The sequence below is a fragment of the Columba livia genome, chromosome 5 (genome assembly GCF_036013475.1).
Source record: "Columba livia isolate bColLiv1 breed racing homer chromosome 5, bColLiv1.pat.W.v2, whole genome shotgun sequence".
Lineage (NCBI taxonomy): Eukaryota > Metazoa > Chordata > Aves > Columbiformes > Columbidae > Columba > Columba livia.
Window position 1 is genome coordinate 12,908,305 of NC_088606.1, and position 19,772 is coordinate 12,928,076.

Below are 19,772 nucleotides of genomic sequence, written 5' to 3' on the forward strand. Positions count from 1 at the left end.
GTAAAGAAATCTCAAAGAACTTTAGTGTCAGAGAAGAAGGGAATTTGAAGATGGAGAGGAGGAAGGGGTTTTGTATTTCTTTCATGTGTCACATCTTTCTTGTGTTATTTAGGTACAAAACATAACAGTTAGAAATCCTTTCATGGTGTCTTGACGTTGTTTCTTCATATATGTCATTTTCCTCAGGGAGAAAACTATTTCTATGATTTAGATATTTGATGTTGCACTTGGTGAGAGAAAATAAAAAATCAAAACACACTATATTCTTCTTTATATATATAGTTAAGTGATACAAAAGGAACACCACACCATACAGATGAGGCCAGCGAACTCAAATGCTAGGGCCAGGCAGTGGGAGGTGGAGCTGTGAGTGTATTCCAGAAATAGTGAAGAGAGGAAGGAGAAAGAAGATAAAAGGCACAAGCTGAATGAGATGTCAGGCAGATCCCAAAAACAAGGGCTCAATGCCTCTGACCAGACACCTACATAATACTTTTAAGATAAATTGCTCTTATCTTTCTCAAAAAAAGTCTGTTTCAAACACCATGTATTCAAGGGGTAGATTTTTAATATGACTCCTGTAAATTAACACAAATATACTTTGAGAAAAATAGGTAAAACTGTGATCAACATGTCTAGGTAGAAACAAACTCCCAAACCACAAAATTTTGGCTGAAAACACGGGCTAAGGTATAGCGTACTGTACAGATACTTTCCCAATGAGGGAGTGTCGAGGGTTAAGATTGCGGGGTGACAATAAAACCCTGGCAAATGTATTGTTAACCTCCTCTCCCCGCCCCACTTCCCCCTTTCTGCCCCTCCCTCTCCCCCCTTCCCACGGGCGATCAGGAGGGAAAGTAGGACAGAGAGAAGAGAGTTTGAAAAATTAACGTTTTACTAATGCTACTAATAAGAATAGAGAAAATAATACAAAATATACAAAACCAATCTTGAAAGTCTCAGCAACTGCAGAGCCGGCAACCAAAGTCCTGGATTAGACTCTGCAGCACACCGGAGCTGGATTCAGTCTCTCATTGGCCTCAGTTCGCAGGGACAACTAGCAAGGTCCTCTCCTAATGTCGGCCATAAGCAGAAGGGAAAAAGCAAAGGCAAAAGGGAAAAAGGGACGAGATTCTCATGATCTCCCACTTTTATATGAAATATTCATGTGAATGGAATGTTATACACAGTTGGTCAGTTTCTTGGTCACTTGTTTCTCATAGCCCCTCTCCTGAGATGTCCATCCATGCTTATGAATAAGTTTGCATTCCATTGCTAGGTTTACCAAAACATGTGTCTGGTTCTCCAGGAAAATTCAGTTAATATGAAGGCTTTAACTGACAGGCAAAATTCACTGAAAGAGAAACTTGTTTTTAACAAAACAAGGACAGGGAGAAAGAGCACCTACAAGATGAGGATGACCTGGTGGTTTATGAAAGTTATCTAAAGATACTTTGAAGTGGTACATGATTATCTATTCAAAAAGTATGCACAAGGGACTAGAAACTAAGGCCACAGGGTCCCACAACCCTGAGGGGCTTGAGCAGTTTCTGTTACAAGGAATTACTGTTTGCAGAACCTTGCTTTGAGCATGAATAAAATTAAGGATTATACTTACATATTCCAAAAAGCTTCCTTGCTTGAAGAAGCTCAGCAGCTGTGCCTGTTAGAAAGTAACATGAAGTGGGTCCAACACATGTCTCCTGGGACTGAAAAACCCCACAAGCATCCCGGTCCCTGTCAGCTTCTCAATATGTGCAACATTACTGAATATCCCAACCTCACACACTGACCTGTCCCAGTGAAAAGAGGGCAACTGGCTGAAATATCTAAGAAAATTTTTCCATGGAGATTGCAGGTGCAGTATTTGAGTTCAAGGCCTTCCTCTCATGTTCTGTCCTTAAGGGGGGGGGGGGGGGTTGGAAGTATGAAAAATGGAAAACATGTGTAGAAAGGTTTGTTTTCTTGAGCATTGGAAATGTCTTTATCTCCAGTCCAATGACTCTTTCATGAACTACATTCAACATGAGCTCCCTTGGTTTAATGCTCTGGCTTGTACTTCACCCTGTATGCCTAGTAAACACAGTGAAAATGGAACTAAGTTAGACCTATATGTGCCCAGCAAGTCAAATTTAAGAACAAAACCATTAAAAGAGTATAAATAAATCCACTACAATTTACTTTGTGAAACAACAGCCTGTCAGCTAATAGTTCACAAATTATTAATAAAGTATGTGATCATAAAACATGAGAGTTATAATCTACCATATAATTCATTAAAAACAAAACAAAACAAAAACCACAAACAAACAAACCTGAAGATTTAAAATTCTTACAGCTAAAACTGAATAACAGCTTTTATCAAAATCTGTTTAAAGTCAGAAGGTAGCAGGTCAGTAAGTTATAGCATGTGTTCTCTCACAATATCTTCCACAGTGTCTCTTGTTTAAATCCACATTAATCTCCAGTTTTGTGAGAAATGAGTTGAGTACCCAGACCAGGCTCCATAAAAATGAACAAAATCTCTAGTGTTGGGTATATGCATCACTCCTTGCTAACATCTGGCTTTCACTGTGTCGTGCTGTCAAAACTCTCATCCTGATTAACGTAACTTTGGCTTCTCAACCTAGGTAGCAGGGGCACTTCCATTCTTATCAGAAGGAGTAATTTCTTTAATCCTTGTCATTCTGTAGTTCTTAGTGGATGTAGCCAACTGCACAGTGACAAACTTGGGGATCCATTGTGTCAGCCAGCTGTTAGAACACCTCAGATGTGTCTTTGTAATAAAGTTTCTAACCTAGATCATTGTGTCCTACATTAGCACTTGCATAGCAGTGGAACAAACAATTTTCACTAATTTTATTTCTAGGACAGCAAAGCTGTCATTCCAGATTACTTAACTGTAATTATCATTTTAATTGTAGAAATGGTGAGTTTTGCAGGCAACAGATTTTACCACCATCTCTGAATGTGTAAATTTTAATTATATACTGAAGATTATTAAGTCGACATTAGATTCACAATATAATGAGTAAGCGCAGAATACTGATAACCTGTCCTTCAAGGCCTGATTGAATTGTTTCCACAAATTTTGGAACTTTTTATGAGCCATTATTTTTGTTTATTTTGTTGGTTTTGATTTTCTTTTGAGTTTGGCAAAGCAGTTGTCAGGCACAGTAAGTTATGATTAAGTATATGCAGCTGCAATGTTTCCTGCATTTTTGCACCTGCACGTTGAGTAATAAGACCCAAGAGATTTGAAAAAAAAAACACAAAAATCACACAGGAAGACAAAGGAGGACAGTGGATTGGACAACAGGCTGCAAAAGAGGGTGTGACACTACAGGCTTGCCTTCTTAAGGGGGGTTCAGGACTGTGTGGATATTCAGTTTCATACTGATGGCATAAATACAAGTATTTTTTTATTTATGCCACCCTGTATTCATACCTCCCATATTATTTAAACATGAAATTAAAAAAAAAAAAAAAAAAAAGTATTTCTTGTTAACAGGAAGTCTTCCAAAGATGGTTACTGAAAATACATACTATTATCCTGAGGCACTATAACATCCATATTAATCTCTCAAGAGAGCTCTTGGGAGGCTTGTTCTATGATTATATAAGATGGTTTTGAATTTCTTCACAAGATAATAAACAGTATCAGCTTTTTCTACCACTTTCATTACTAAGTCTGCAAGAATTAGTGCATCTCCTGTTGACGAGGTTTTGAATAAAACCTGAGTATTTCCCGGATGATAGGTCAGATTGGCAAGAGAATATGTATAGTAAGATAATTACATTGTCACACATTTCTTATGAAAGTTGTATAAAATGCATTAGAGTACCACAGTGCTATCTCAAATATAAAGGCAAACAGAGGGTGAAAAAAATAATAACAAAAATAATTCCCCCCCCAAAAAGCCCTGACACAACAATACATTTTGCCTTATGATCAGCCCTTAGTAAACCACTTCACTATGTGTATTTAGTAACCAGATGGAGGAGCCAAGAGTCCGTTCTTATAATTGACACACACAAAAAAACCCAACATTACTACAGTTATGGGAATAAAAGAAGATCGCTAAGTAATCTGAATGTATTGTACTTTTCTGGGCTTTGATATTCAAGACCATATTAAAATTCCGGTCAGATCCTGAGAGTCTAAGTCACTCTGCAACAAAGCACTGAACAACTCCTGAGAAAACCCTTAAAAGTGATTATTGAAAATGGTTATTTTGGACAACTATTCCCAGGAAAGCTGTGTTTTACAGAAAGGAAAATTATCAGCTCAATTTGAAAGACTAAATGTATAAATATATTACACTAAAATCAGCACTATGTAAACATTTAAAACCTTAAGTCAGACACTCAAAACCTAAAAGTTGGATACGCTCTGTTGAAGATCACCTCAAAAATCCATTTTTGGCTTTTTAAAATACATGCTTTAAGACATAGATTTATGGAAAAATTACTTCGCAATCACCTGTCTCATTCAGCGAATAGGAGGGGCATTAACTATTGAGGTTTAACTTTTCATTATTGTACAAAGTGTGCTATAAATGAACCCCAAGGCAACACAATTCAAACTGTGCTTGACAGAATTATTTTTCTCTTTGCAGCCTTGCTCACTGTTTTTAACTCTCCTGTTTTAGGGGGGCTTTCATGGTCCCATTACTGCAACTCTCCTGGTGCCCTTGAAGCCACCTTTCCTGACCACACACCATGGATTATATGGGTGCTCCTCAAAGCACACTCTGACTTGTGAGATTTCCCCACCCCAAATGTTATGGGAAACTCCCAGAGCCTTTAGAACACAGACAACTTGCATAACCAGCTGGGGGACATCCCCTGAATCTCAAAGACCTGTTGTCAGCCAACATTTATTCTGCAAAGCAGCACCTCCTTACCGGATACTAGCCCATGACCCCACATCTCACCTACTTTCTTTCAGGTGTACACTCTACTTAAAATACAGAGCCAAAACAATCAGGCAAGTCTGCTGGCAGACTACAGGTTGGAGGGAAGTTGGAGTGGGATGGGAAGCCTCCTTGCTTCTCTCTATATGGAAAGACTAAACAAGAAAACTCAGTTTCAGAAAGGCCATTCAGAACAGCCACTTCTTTGTAAAGGCTACTTACAGCTGGCATATGCTCATACTAACGAATTTTGCCATCACCAAACAAAAACTCAAGGAGGTCTCAATCAGATTAAAGATACAAGTTCTTATTTGAAAGGAAAAGTACTACTGATGCTCCAGAAAATCCTCAGCACAGCAAGAAATCCTGCTGACTTTTGTGGTCGTGCACTATAGAATCTTTTGGCAGAAGAGAAAGAGGCTTCATAATCTACCAAGCAGAGAAAACATGACAAGAACACAGTAGCATAGAAATACTCAGTCTACATGTAATGCTGAGTTAGGGACTGACAGTAACCAGGATTACACTGAAAATAGGTAGAATTGCTTCCTGGTCACAATACGATTCCTTCTGCCAGGGAGGATCTTGTCACTCTTCTAGTGCTGTGACTCCAGCTGGCCTTTCACCTGGCCCTTATCTCACAGCTCAATACATGCAAGCTTTTGGCCACCACTTTAGGATTCAGAAAATCTTCATTTAGCAGCTGGACACCTTTCTCTGAGTGGCAGCCAGGTTGCCCTTCCTAGGCTGGAATAGATACTTACTTGTACTCAGGTAACAAGCAGCAAATTCCCTGCCGTGCGCTAGCCAGTAGGGGCTGCCTTTTACACTTTTTTCTTTTTACTATAAGCCTCTGTACTGACAATTAGAAAGTATTTTACACTTGGCAAAAGTTTAAAGTATTTCCGTAATTCATCACATGTGGTTGGCCAACAGTAACAACTGATAGCTGCTGTCCTGCTCTACCAGGTAGAGATAAAGACCACGCTTTGCTAATAGAAGATATCTTCCTTCAGGACAGACCATGTAAACCTTGGATTCCCTTGCAAGCATTGGTAGTGAGAGGCTAAAAACAGCTGCAGGTTCCACCAAGATGGACTTCTTTTTCTGTGGACAACCCAAATCCTTTGCTGATTTATTTTCTTTGACTCCATTCTTAGGCTTATCTTTTTGCCTCATCAGCTCTAACATTACCCCAGCAGCTGATTTAGCCTCTTTCTGCCTTTATACCTCGAGCGCCGGTGCACCTTAGGACGTAGTTACACTTGTCTGCCACAGTCAGCTCTTCCCATTAAACACCATCTCCACTTGTTTGGGTTCCTCTTACTTGCTAAACTTATAGCCCAAATGAGTAATACCAAACAAATCATAAGGAACTGAAAACTACATCTTACCATTAAAAGTGGCCAATAATTGTGGGAGACACCACACAAAGCTATTTATCTCCCTGTGAGTGAGAATATCAGGAAGGGAGGAGGTTTCTAAGAAACTGCCTAAGATAACTTTTACTGGGTGAATTGCTAGGGATCCATTACAGCTGTTGACTAAATACTGACAGCTGGGGCTCATTGACCATCACCCCTCCCACAACCCACTGTTAAAAAAAAAAAAAAAAAGGAAAAAAATCTTTCAGAAAGCATGATTGTGTGATTGTGCTGCAATTGAAATAATCCGTGGGAGAGAGCTTCTCTTTCAAATTGTCAGTTTATTTTTTAATTATGATTCTGCAGTTCTTGAGGAGTATCATCTATTTTTTCTACTTGCAATGAATTCACTTCTGCAATTAGCTATCTGAAATACATATGTATGTACATAAAAATACAAACATATATACATACACTTTACTCTCTTTTTCTCTCCACACTAAGTACAGAACTAGTAAGAAGTCAGGGAATTAAAAAAAATAAAAAAAAAAAAAAAAATTGAAGTAGTGCTAAAATTTGGCTGAAATTGTGCTTAGGTAGTAGGTAGACCTTTTGCCTGTGAAGCTGAATTCCCCCTAACATATTACTCTAATTGAAATTACACCAAAAAATATACATAATGTTTATAAAACAGATTTGGGCACTTTCTGTAAAAGGAGAACTACACACAAGTAAGGACAGATGGAAAAAACACACCCTACTTTACTTATCCATCTGCCTGTGTTGGCCTCCTCCAGTGCTTGGAGATGTCTCTTTGAAAGAGCAGGTGTAAGGTGGCCCTTTCTGTCCTCACTTATGCATCCCAGCAGACTTGTTCCCCCAGCGTCACCAGCTAACAAAGTATGCCAGTGCCACCTTCTTCTCCTCTCCCTGCTCACAGATCCTCTGTCAGTCCGAAAACCATCAACTGTCATTATACCACAGTATTTAGCTAAGCCTAATATATAAAAGTACTTAGGTAATAAACAGAAGAAAAACAAAAATACAGAAAATAATTATGGGTCAGATCCATAGAACAATATGAGCTTTGGTTCAGGACCCTTGTGCATCTGTGAAAATAGCAGTGATCAATTCTTCCTGGTGTGGGTAAAGCATTTTGAAATTATTTTGAACAGATGTGTCATTATTTACCTTAATTACCATGGCCAGGTAGAATACCTATTTCCAAATTGCTCTTGAGAGAATATCCTTTGTTTCTGTTAGGCCTATTACTATTATAATTTCCACACCCTGGGAACTTTTTTCTGTTTTTAAAGGTCTTTTGCCCCAGATTCAAACTTAAATCAATCACAGATGTTTTTCCAATGTACATTCTTTAAACAGAATGGGCCAATCTGCAATTTCTTACCTTGTAATTACTTTCAATGGGGCTGTAGTAAGTGCTTGTAGTAGTGAAAATCTGCAATTGCTTAAGGACTATTATGGATATATAGTTACAGTAAGTACAAAACTAATTTCCTTGTGTTGCACATACCCACAAACAAATGCAAAGCCAGTGTAGAGACTTCTAATACAGATGACTGACATTAGCTTTACTATAGCATGATGCTCCTGAAATCACTTGAATTAGGCTAAAGAAGGAATACTTAAACCCAGATTTGGAATACCCTCCAAAATATGTGGAGAATTCAGACTTTATGGTTTGCTTGGGCTTTCTGTTAAAACAGAAGTTCAGACTTTACTCAAAACGTTGTTCCTGCATTTTCTTTTCCTCATCTAACACTAGGTTTGTACATGAGGTTTTTTGTACAAACTGGAAAATACTTTGCTTAAGCAGGAAAGATAGCATAAAGAACAATTTGCTTGACTATATGTCCTGGTTTTGTTAAAAACAAGACCGGTTTTCTTTTAGTGATTTTTTTTCTTTCAGCTAAGTTCTTCTAAGTACCTTCTACGTAACTGCACTTTTCTGAATTAAACTACATGTTTTTCAGACACTGCGCTCCAGACCTGGTAAGATGACCAACTGAACGCTGAAGAAGCTCACGTTTAGATTTATTGCTATGATAGCCAAGAATTCTGATAAAATTTCACATGTTCCATTGTGAGGGGGCCATGTTTGCAAGGAGCGGGGGGACAGAATAGGTGACTAAAACTGACCAACTGAGTATTCCATCCCATACACATCATACACCCTATAAAAGAGGGAGATCACGAGGGTCTCATGCTCTTTGATCATGGCTGGCATCTGAAGAACACCCTGCCTGTCATCCCTGCAAATCCAAGGCCTGAGACCCTGCATCCCTGAATCCAGTTCCGGTTTGTTGTGAAGTCCTGCCCAGGGCTTCTGGGTGCCTTACCTGCTAGAGTTATGCCAACTCCATACTGGGCAACGCTGCTACCCCCGGAAAATCAAGATTGGTTTTGTTTATTTTGTATATTTTCTCTATTTATTAGTAGCATTAGTAAAGCCTTTAAACCCTTTCCAACTTGCAAAGCCTCTCTTCCTTATCCTTTTTTTTTATCCACTTTTTCCTATCTGAAGAGAGGGCGGAGGGAAGATTAACAGAGAACATCTGCCACAGTTTGTTGTCACCACTCAGTTAAACCCTGACACTATATAAAGATTAATTCCACAGAAGTGTCATTACATGGCCCTTACTGAAGTTACTCTCAGCTTATACAACTGTAAATGAGAAGGTGATTTTATCATCTGTGAAAACTGCACACAGAGGATGCATAAACAGATGCATCTCAACCTTAAACATGTGATGCTTCCACTAGCAGTTAGGGACCAGATAAACAACACCCACATGAGTTCTTTTAAGTTCTCCTACTATCTTTTTTGGTCTGATGCCTCTGGAAATAATTAGCAAGTCCTCACAAATGACATTTATATAAGTGCTGACAAACCCTGAAATATACAGTAAGTCTTTTTTTTTTAAAAAAAGAAAATACATAGTGAATGATGATCACCTACAATATGAATTACAGATTCTGTGCAAGTTAGCCTGATTCATGATTATGCAGTGCTTAAGGGTCTGCTGCTACATTTACATTTTTACCATGAGCTTTTTTGGTTTGCATCATCTTGAAATATAGATTAAAACTCCACAGCCAGATGATTAATTAAGTCTAAAAAACCCTGTGTGCCTGATCTCCATGTACTGAAAATTAATGCAGTGCAGTTTTTATCCCAGATGAATATCTAGCTCTGAATTTCAGTGAGACGCTAATACTTTAGGACTGAAGGTTTTATTTACAGAATTTATTTTTGCTGGGTGGAAGAACAAATGTAATCATATTTTGATATTAAATCAATATGTTGCACACATTCTTTAGATGCTATCTTTCATCTGGAAAAAACAAAACAAAACAAAACAAAACAAAACACCAAATTGTGGAATGTTTAGTGGAAAACTCAAGAGAGGACAAGAGACTTAGACACAAAAAGTAACCTATCTCTGCCCAAAGTGTGTGGTACTAAAAAGTTCCACATGGGAATTCAAAGACGTTGGCTGTGCATATCAGTATCTGGGCTGGCTGACTGCAAAAGCTGATAAGAACAGCCATACTGCTTAGTACAGGAATAGTTTTTTAAACTATTTTGGAGAACTGAATAATGTGTCTAAATAGTGAATCAGTGATGTGTGTTTTCCAACACCTTGTTTGTGCAGGGAAAATCTGTCTTCCAATCAATTATTCAAAACATAACTGCTAACCTATTTAAGTTTGAATATAGGTGTACAGGAACCATGTTTTTCAGCTACACTCCAACCCTGGAATCCCTGCAGAATAAAGTAAATGGATGACTATGTCCAGTGAACTATTCAGAACAGTAAATCTTTCACAATTCTGGGGCAATGTGTCAAAGAAATATAGGTGTTCCCTAAATACAGAAAAGCCTATTTAAGGATAACTTGCAGAAAGTGTGTAAAAATACTTCCAACTTCTGCAAGTCTTCCAATGTAACTTAAAGCATGATGGCTGCCCCATTCGTGTCAAAGGTTAACAAAATTTCTTCAATAATTTATCAAGGTTAAAGTTTTTCTCTAAACAAATACAACTTCAGTGAACTATTTAGATACTCAGTCTGCCTTTCAACATGGAAGATTAAATAAGCTGTAGCGTTTTGCAATTTTAGTTTATGGTGTATTTTGCAGAATCTTCACATTAGTTTCATTTTTAGGAGAGCTGAACATTAATATAGAAATAATGTGATCAGTAATTTTATGTAATGTGCTGTTTTACCCTCAGCCATTGACAAGGAAATAGAACTAAAATTGGAAGCAATTGCAGTGCCCCAGCATTTGAACCAAAACCAATTACAGTATTAGTAATTAATGTTAAAGCACAATAATATGCTTATTTAAGACAATCCCTAAACCATCTTATTTGTTACGTATATTATAGAAATTCAATCTAGAATTGCCAGATACAGCTCATTGAGATTTCTCGGTTCAATTAGGAGCTTTCTGGTTTGAGATATTAAAAATAATATTAATTATGTGGTAACAGCTGCTATAACATACTTCCAACATCTCATTAAGAAAAGATAAGTCAGATTTTATCATCATATATGAAAACTGTTCAAAAGTTGTGATTTGCTATTTTATCATTTTTAGATCTTGCAACATTCAAGGCCAGACTGGATGGGACTCTGAGCAACCTCATCTGGGTGAACACGTCCCTGTTCATTGCAGGAGGGTTGGACTAGATGACCTTTGGATGTCCCTTGCAACCCAAACTAATCTATAATTCTACAGTTCTATGCCATTTACATTGAGAGTGTCAAAAGTGGGCACTAGTTGTGTGTGTTTGTTTATGGTTATTTAAGACATATATTTATAGGAAAGCTGGCTAGTCCTCACTGCTTCTGGAATCAATAGAAACTGTGTGTTCAGCATATCAATGGGCTTCTTGTCTGGAAATCCAGGTTGCAGTCATACACAAATAAATGGCCGTTCTTGATTTCGCAGTCAGTAAACATAAATAATTAAGGCTTGTGATGTACTCAGGTACTACCATGTGCATGATTTGAAAAAGAAAGAATAAAATAAATCCATGAGAAAGCAACTGTGCTGCCAAAGACTTAAACACCGTGCGGTAAATGAGTACAAGCTGCTCACTGAACAGGGCAAGTATCATTTCTCCACCCAGCTGTTCTGCCCGTCCTGGGGCAGGAATATGTGGATCAGTGGGCAGAGACACCTGGCTCTGAGAAAAAAATCTGTTCCTCTACTGAACAGCACAGAAATAAATAAAATAGTGAGCAGTTGCTCCCGAACTGAGCATTTTCTGCTCTGCTCACTGAATACAGACTATGCCACTGTCTCTGGAGTTTCATGTAGGCAGCGAAGGTGCCAAATTGAAGATGCTCAGGGAGCTTTACAGAATCACAGTCACAGAATGGTTGGGGTTGGAAGTGACATCTGGAGATCATCTATTCCAACCGACCTGCTAAAATAGGTTCACGTAGAGCAGATTGTGCAGGAATGTGTCCAGGGGGGTCTTGAATGTCTCCAGAGAAGGAGACTCCACAACCTCTCTGGGCAGCCTGTTCCAGTGCTCTGTCACCCTCAAAGTAAAGGAGTTTTTCCTCATATTCAGATAGAACCTTCTATGCTTCAGTCTGTGCCCGTTGTCCCTCATCCTATCGCTGGGCACCACTGAGAGGACTCTGGTACATCTTCTTGATATCCGCCCTTCATAGTGGAATTCCTAACAAGAATATATGCACCTTTTCTATCTTCAGTAAACTCATTCCAAGTTCATCTTTTCAGTGTCACTCCCTGGCTTTTAAAAAACAGAGCCCCAGATGCCACCTTCTGTACTCACACCAGCGTGGTTCAGCAGAAGGGTTCGAACCTTTGGCTCCACTAAGGAAATTGCAGTCATTTTGGCTAATGGAATAATGGGTAGCAATCTAAGCTTGTTATTCTCAGTCTGAATCAGCACTAGAGAGGAATGGACACTTTACTAGCTTTTTTCACAGATATTTGTGACAGCAAAGAAATTATGGTTTTCAGTTCATTTCCATGTATTTGATTGAAGCATGCTCTCTTAGAAGCCTCAATGCTCCCTGCCAATTTCCTCTTCTCCCCTCTCATCTCCAAACTGTCTGTTTTGCAGGATTGTGTCTTAGCTGTTGTTCCTCATTTCACGGTCCTCTCCTCTCAGTCCCAACCTTTGCTCCATAAACTCCAGCTCAAATCATTTACAGATTACATCTGGACTGCAGTTTTTCAAAGTCTTATAAGAAAACCCAATTTGAATGGAATTTCAGAAGAATAAGGATAAAACAACCACCATACCAAGTTTCAGGTAGCTTGCAGATAAGAACTTTTTTTTCTTCTCCATGGGGGCCAAACATGATTTTTCTTAGCCTTACAATTAGTTTTAGCTGAAATATTTCCAAGGCATTTAAACTATCCAGAATCATTGAAATATCATGTAGACTTACCAGTCCAAACAGCTGAATGCCAGCAAAGCTTCTTACTAAAGAGAATGACTTCTTACTAAATTCTTACTAAAGAGAATAATTATCACAGCTTCTTGAAATTTGCCACCAATTTCTGTGTTAACAGCAAATGCAAAAAAAGCATCAAGACAAAAATAAATACATAAGTGAATGTATTTACCCATGAAGAAAGTTCTGAAGCTTCTTTAAAGTATTTTTGTAAAATTTGCTTGGACCAAATTTATTTCCTTTCATCCATGGAGGGCCAAGTCCTATATAAATATATATATATATATATATATGTATGTATATGTGTTTGGTTTTTTTTTTTTGGACAGTTTATAGAAAGAAAAGATGACATTGATCAGGACAATGGCACTCTTGCCATTTTTATCAAATATCAGTAATCATAAGGTGTGGTGCACTCAGTAAGTTATCTAAGTATATTCTAAGTTACTTTATTAAGCACATAGCTATCAATTATAAGACCCAGAGAGATGTGCTTCATGCCTCCTTCCTAAACCTAACAATATCTCTGTTTGATTATGAGTAAACCTATTTAATTTCTCTCATTTATTTATTTATTTATCTTTAATGTTCTCTTTTTATCACACAACTGCTTTCTAGATTGTAAATTTTCTTGGACAGAAACCATATCTTATCGCTTTGAGTGGTCCCTGTGCAACTTTTAGGTGAGTGTGCTCATGTTCTTCTGCAAATCTGTATTTCAGTAATAAGGGTTATAATTAGTTAAAGAATAACAGAAAGACAGATTGTGGATCCCTTAGTCACTGCTGAGCTATTACTCATGTGAACCGCTCCACAAAATCAGTCACCAACTGCATGACTCTTATGAAAAACTGAGCAGTTAGGACTCCAATCTGGTTCATTATCATTATGTAATGTTACACATTGGTGTAAATTGTTCTAATTCAGAGGTCTCTTCAGTGCAAATGTCTCTTTGAATACACTCTGCTTCAGTAATAGATTAACTTCCAAAGGGCAACACCCCAGCAGGAGACAACACATCAGCTACTATGAGGGGATGTATACAGTATCTAATTAATTCTAATATTTTTCTAAGTTTAGTCATCTAGGTCATCAACATCCAAATATTTAAGCTTAATCTTCAGCCCTTCCTGGGGATCCGCAAACATGTTACAAGTATTAACATGACTGTTCCAGTGACACATGGTGTATCTTCAAGTTATACTGCTATCCTTTTCCAAGCCATGTTCCCACATTTCTGAGAGAGAAGCTGGATGGAGACGTGTAGCCTGGTTTAGGACATGAGTTTAACAGCAATAGCTTAGACTATCCATATAAATATTTTCACTTAGTTGTATAGAAACATATGAACACTTTCTCTCTCTTATCCTCTTGAACATCTGCTGATTCTGGTATTTCTGTGTCTGTGGTAGCACCCTTCTTGTCCTGTTCCAGGAGGTCTGTGGCCGGGCTACAAGCTATGCATCATCTTCATAGCCCTCTTTGCTGTGTTTTTTCCTGGTCACAAATACTCTTCCTCAAATATTGCTGATGGATCAATATTTTTAGAAGTTCGAAAATGGCAAGAACGTATTTAAGAAACAATTTATTTTCAAACAGGAAATAGAGCTAATAAATCCAACAGTATGAATTAATCAATTGGCATTAAAAAGGATGCTTTTCATGTTAGAAACTGATCATCAGTCATTTCATTTTACATTATTTTTATTGTTGTTTGGTTGAAAATAAATGTTTTGTCTACCACAGGTTTTTTTGGAAAGAAGCAGTGAATCAGGGTATGGAGGGATTAATCTGCTGGGTGGCTTTTTGGGAATTGGTTCACCCTTGCCCACACACCACAGAAAAAGAGCATCTCATCATTTTGGACTTTGAGTTTCTACTACCGCTAACAAGTTTCTGAAACTGCTTTATACTTTCATATAATGATGTCTGTTCTTACTGAAATTACATGGTTGTACTATCAGTACAATGCAAATAAAAATGCATGTCTGAGAAGAATAGTGAAAAACGGACAGAGAGGAGAAATCAATGTGTAAATGGTGAATTTTCTTTTAGTTTTTATATACTGAGTAGGTTTGGGGGGCGGGGGGGCATTCCTGAAATTAATCACAAAAATGGTATTCTTTTTTGGTTGTGTTCTTTGGGATTTTCTCTGTTCCCCTTTCTTTTTCATTTACATTATACATTACTGAGCACAATCAGCTAAATGACTTTCAAGGTATTTTTCCTAAACTACCCCTTTTTTCCTCATTTTGATTGCTTTGAACTTCATTCAACTTTTTTTTTTTTCTTTTTTTCTTCTTTTTTTAAATGTGCAGAGAACAGAATCAAATAAAGGTGTCTCTCAATCTACTGAATACCTCAAGTTTTGCTGATGATTTGTAAAGTGGGAGTACAGAAAAAAAATCACACTCTCCCAAACCCCAACTCTTCATATCAGATCTCTGAGAAAATTTAGGAGCAAAGGAAGAATATAGAAAATGGAAGGAAAGATAGCCCAAAGCTGAAAGGGCACAAGCTCACAAATTTGATGATTTAGTATTTCAAAATGAAAAAAATATTGAAACAGGTCCCTAAGTACACTTGATTCATGCTCACAGAGCTTGCCTCTAACACATCTCACAGATAATTAAATTGATTTTATAGTGAGCTAATAGTGATTTGACAGGACCCCAACATGAAAAAAGGGCAGTACCTCTTATTCATATAACTTGCTTTGTGTTGGCTTGGAGTAATCTTGCAGCTGGGAAGAGTATCTAATCACTTTGCTTATGCAGGTGGCAACTGAGTCACTGTGGCAATTCATAGTTACACTGACATAAGACAGTAATGAAATTTCTGGTGAGATTTGGAAAAAAAGATGAAAGACTTATTGACACAGAGAATAAAATTACACTCTAAATGAGTCCTTACCTAACGCCAAGGGATATTGGGGAAAAGACTCCATTGATTCCCAATGAACAATTAAAGCAATGGAGAAGGAGACAGCTCCAATTTAGAAACTCAGAAGATTGCCAAGTGTCTGGGAATCTATCTCGAAGAACAGAGGAAAATGATCTCATATAATAAAATTAACCGTAAAACAACATCAGCTACATTTTCCAAAGTAATAGTGCCAGTAATTTATAAAATGGGCACCCTGGAGCACCAACACATGCAACTCAGCGCACTATCAAAAGGCAGTAAAATATCTGAACACACATACACCCACTCACACACCCACATAGCCCCCATCCAGCTTACTTAGACAGGTGGCAATTTGAACATTTCACTCTTTGCTGGCTGTTACACAACCCAGGATTTGTTATATGAATGTCTGCTGTCTATTTTATTTTCCCAAAGGACATAACTTTACAAAAATACTAACCCAATTGTCAAAAGTTGTAATTCTTGATATGCAGAAAGGCCCACATAAGCAAAGTAACAATCCCAGTCTGGCCAGCTTTAGACTAGTGACAGGTTTTGCACTAACACTTGTTATCCTTAGAGAAACTTGATCTCCCAAGTTGCTTTTCAAAAGCAGAATAATTTCAGAGAAATACACATGTTGAATGCATTGTCCAAATGACCACCTGAGCTACAGGGGGACCTTGATCAAGATTTAAAACCACAGATCAGAGAGACAATCTAGTCCATGTTCTCCATCTCCATTCAGAAGTTGGTGCAATATTCAGTTTAGGAAGCAAAATTAGATTATCCTCTGGAAATTGAGATAGAACCAGTTCCCACCAGAAAGGAGACTGGAAAGCACCCATTGTACATGGAGACTTAGAACTGTGTGGAAAAAATGCCAGTTTCTTCTCTTTTTTTCAAGTCACCTACAAATTTTTTTTCTTGAATAAAAGACGAAAGACAAGAGCCTATAGTGGTTTATTTAAAAAACTGTTTTTGAGAACATTGAGAATTTTAATTAAAAAGCCCTGTGACAAATTTTTCTAGAAGCAGCCAAATACATAGACCAATATAGAATTGGTCCATGCTTGGTGGCTTAATTGAAAAGTAATTACAGTAAAAATGAACTGCAATGGCAAGAAATCTGTCAGGTGTTGGTTGGCTATCTTAGACAGAATAATCAATGTCCAGCACTTTCTTCTTCTGTGGAATAATACCCTCCGAAACAACGAGGAGGAAAACCACCACTGCCAGGTAAGGAAACTTTATTGTTTTTGCTCTACATGTATCTCTGCAACAAGTTTCCAGGGTTGTTAAATCTACCATTCACAAATGCTTATTACAGAATCACAGAAACAGAGAATCACAGAATGCTTGGGATCAGAAGGGACCTCTGGAGATCACCTAGTCTAATCCCCCTGCTAAAGTAGGTTCACCCAGATTGTGTCCAGGTGGGTTTTGAAGTTATCCAGAGAAAGAGCCTCCATGACCTCTCTGGGCAGCCTATTCCAGTGCTCTGTCACCCTCAGGGAACTTTCTCTTCATATTTCAGATGGAATCTCCTGTGTTTCAGTTTGTTGCTCCTTATCCTCTTGTTGGGCACCATTGAAAAGAGTCTGGCCTCATCCTCTTGCCATACACCCTTGAGTTACATTGATAAGAACCCCTTTCAGTGTTTTCCAGGCTGAACAGACCTAGCTCTCTCACCCTTTCCTCATAAGAAAGATGTGATGCTCCAGCTCCCTAATTGTCTTTGTAATCTTCCGCTGGACTCCTTCCAGTCTCATTTTCAAGAACATAAAAAGCAGAATTTCAGAAGACAGTTTCCTCTGGCCACGAAGTTTCTTTTTACAAGTTTATGGAGGAACCTGTTAGTTTCCTGGAAAAAAAAGAATACCCTCATCTTCCCAAGGAAGGAGACAATATCAAATGTGACACGCCTATAGAAATGATCTAATATTTTCTTGCTGACCATGGTTAGTTGGGCAACTCATTCCACCTAGCCAAATACTGATATGCTACACTCAGCAGTGTCAGTTTTATAAAGCTAAAATACACCTTACAGATGTCTAAAGCTTAGTTGCCAGTAATTGTTCTTTCCATGTTCCTTGTGACCAATGACATTTAGTCAGAAAATATGTAGTTGAACTAATATGCTTTCTATTGTGTATGGATTATTAAAGACTTTTAAAAAATATTTAACTATTTTTGTCGTATTTCTAAATATCCTGATCATTCCTTTGATTTTTTTTTCCTTTTCGTATCAGAGATATAAGAATGAGCAGTGACTAGACAATTCCTTTGCCCTCAGAACAATACAATAAAACATTCTACTGGCTGGTATAAAAAAGCTGGTACAATAAACAATGTGGTTGGATTTACTGAAAAACAGAAATGGGACATGTGCCTGGAAATCTGTTTAATGCTCTTTATCAGCCAGAATATATGCATGCAGGGTACATTGCATGTGTACAGCAAGTGCACTATGAACAGGTAATGATCTGCAGCACAGAGGCCTACAATTCAGAAGAAAAGGAGGCAGAGGCTACTCTGTTTCAGTGATTGGCAAAGAAACAAAGAGCTAAGATTTGGGGTGAAACATGTCTTGTTCTTGAGCTTTCTTAAACAGGCATAGAGAAAGCAGTGAAAGGAAGACAAAAACCCAATCCCTTTTCAGCTCTACATAAAAGATGGCAATCACAACAGCAGAGAACACTTGTGGCTAATTCAGCTCATTCATCACTCGTTGTTTGAGCTTGGACCCAACTCTCATTGAAGTCAAGGGGAGTATTTCCTTTGCATTCTGTGCTGAAATGGATTGAGTCTTTCAAAGTCCTCTGGGAAAGCAAAGAGCTCTCCTTTAGCAAAAGGTGAAAATGCACTTTCCCCAAGCAGCAGAAATGCTAAAGCAATTGCATGTCAGACATGTCAGAGGGGCCTGGCAGAGCTGCTATTACCTTCCCACAGTACACCGCACCTGGAGAGAAGCCACAGTAAAACGGGAAGTGTTTATCCTTCTCAAACATACAGCACCATCTATTATACTTCGTATAAAATGAAGCAATTCTCCCTTGTTTATCTGCATGAGAGCAGTGAGCCAGAGCTCTCTGGTGGCTCACATGAGCAGAAACTTAGGGGGTTCTTTCCTGTTTTAAAAACCAAGAGTCTTTATTTAAGGCAATTATTTGCAAAGCTGTTTCTTTGAATAAATCCAAGAAGCAGCAGTTTCTCTTGCACAGTATTCCTTTCACACGCCGCTCAAAATAGCATTTGGTTTTCCTTTGGAGCACACTAATAGACGTTCCTTGCTATCATAGAGTACTCACAAAACCCTTTTCAATGCTTGGTTCAGCTGTTCTCTGACCCAACACAGACCCAGGCAATAGCTTTTCTCAGCCATGTTACTTGCTACTGAAATGCATGAGGGGGTCTTATTTTCCCCACAAACCCCAGCCCACATAGCAACAACAGAAAAATCTGTGGGGATGTCAGATTTATTTTCTTCCACGAAGTTGTCATCCCGCATGTGCAATTTCTTCTTCTTTCTGACAAAAATTACTTTTTCTGAAAGAAGGCTTCTATTTTTTACCCCTCTGTGCAGCAATACTAAAGCTCTCACAGGGCATTTTTGAACAGATCTTTTCCTGTTCAAGGGCTTTCATGTGCACCAGTGCATCATCTAGATACAATCAAAATGCCAACACAGACTTGCAGAAGGTATCCTTTCCATTAACCTTTTAAACGTGACAGTCACAATGCGGAAATTGAAATCCATCATTTTAAATTGCTGCAGGATTGATTCTAACTGAGAAAAAAACTCTCATCTATACTCTCTTGCCCCACTTACTTCTAAAAATGTGCCCTTTAAGATGCCCTTCTGGAAACCAGCTATATTTATAACTACCTTGACCTTACACATTCCTCTCATTTTCTGTAGTTTACACCAAATCTGATGCTGCTATTTTTCTTAGGTCATCTCCAATCTCATATATGACTTAAGGAGCTTTAGTCTGTGGCCTCTGTCTCTTCAGTCCTGCCAACAGGGGAGATGGCTTTGAAGGGCTGCGTTCCTCATGCTGTTAACTTTTGGTACACCAGCACAATACAAATATCATTGTGGACAGGTTGGCA

At 38.2% G+C, this 19,772-nt stretch overlaps 1 long non-coding RNA gene across 1 annotated transcript; it reads left to right on the plus strand.

The window, feature by feature from the left end:
* The first annotated feature begins 1,970 nt into the window (after window positions 1-1,970).
* On the plus strand, window positions 1,971-17,199 carry LOC135579534 (uncharacterized). Its single transcript, XR_010472768.1, has 3 exons — window positions 1,971-12,604; window positions 13,368-13,432; window positions 14,496-17,199. It is a non-coding gene; the product is annotated as an uncharacterized LOC135579534 (long non-coding RNA).
* The last annotated feature ends 2,573 nt before the right edge of the window (window positions 17,200-19,772 follow it).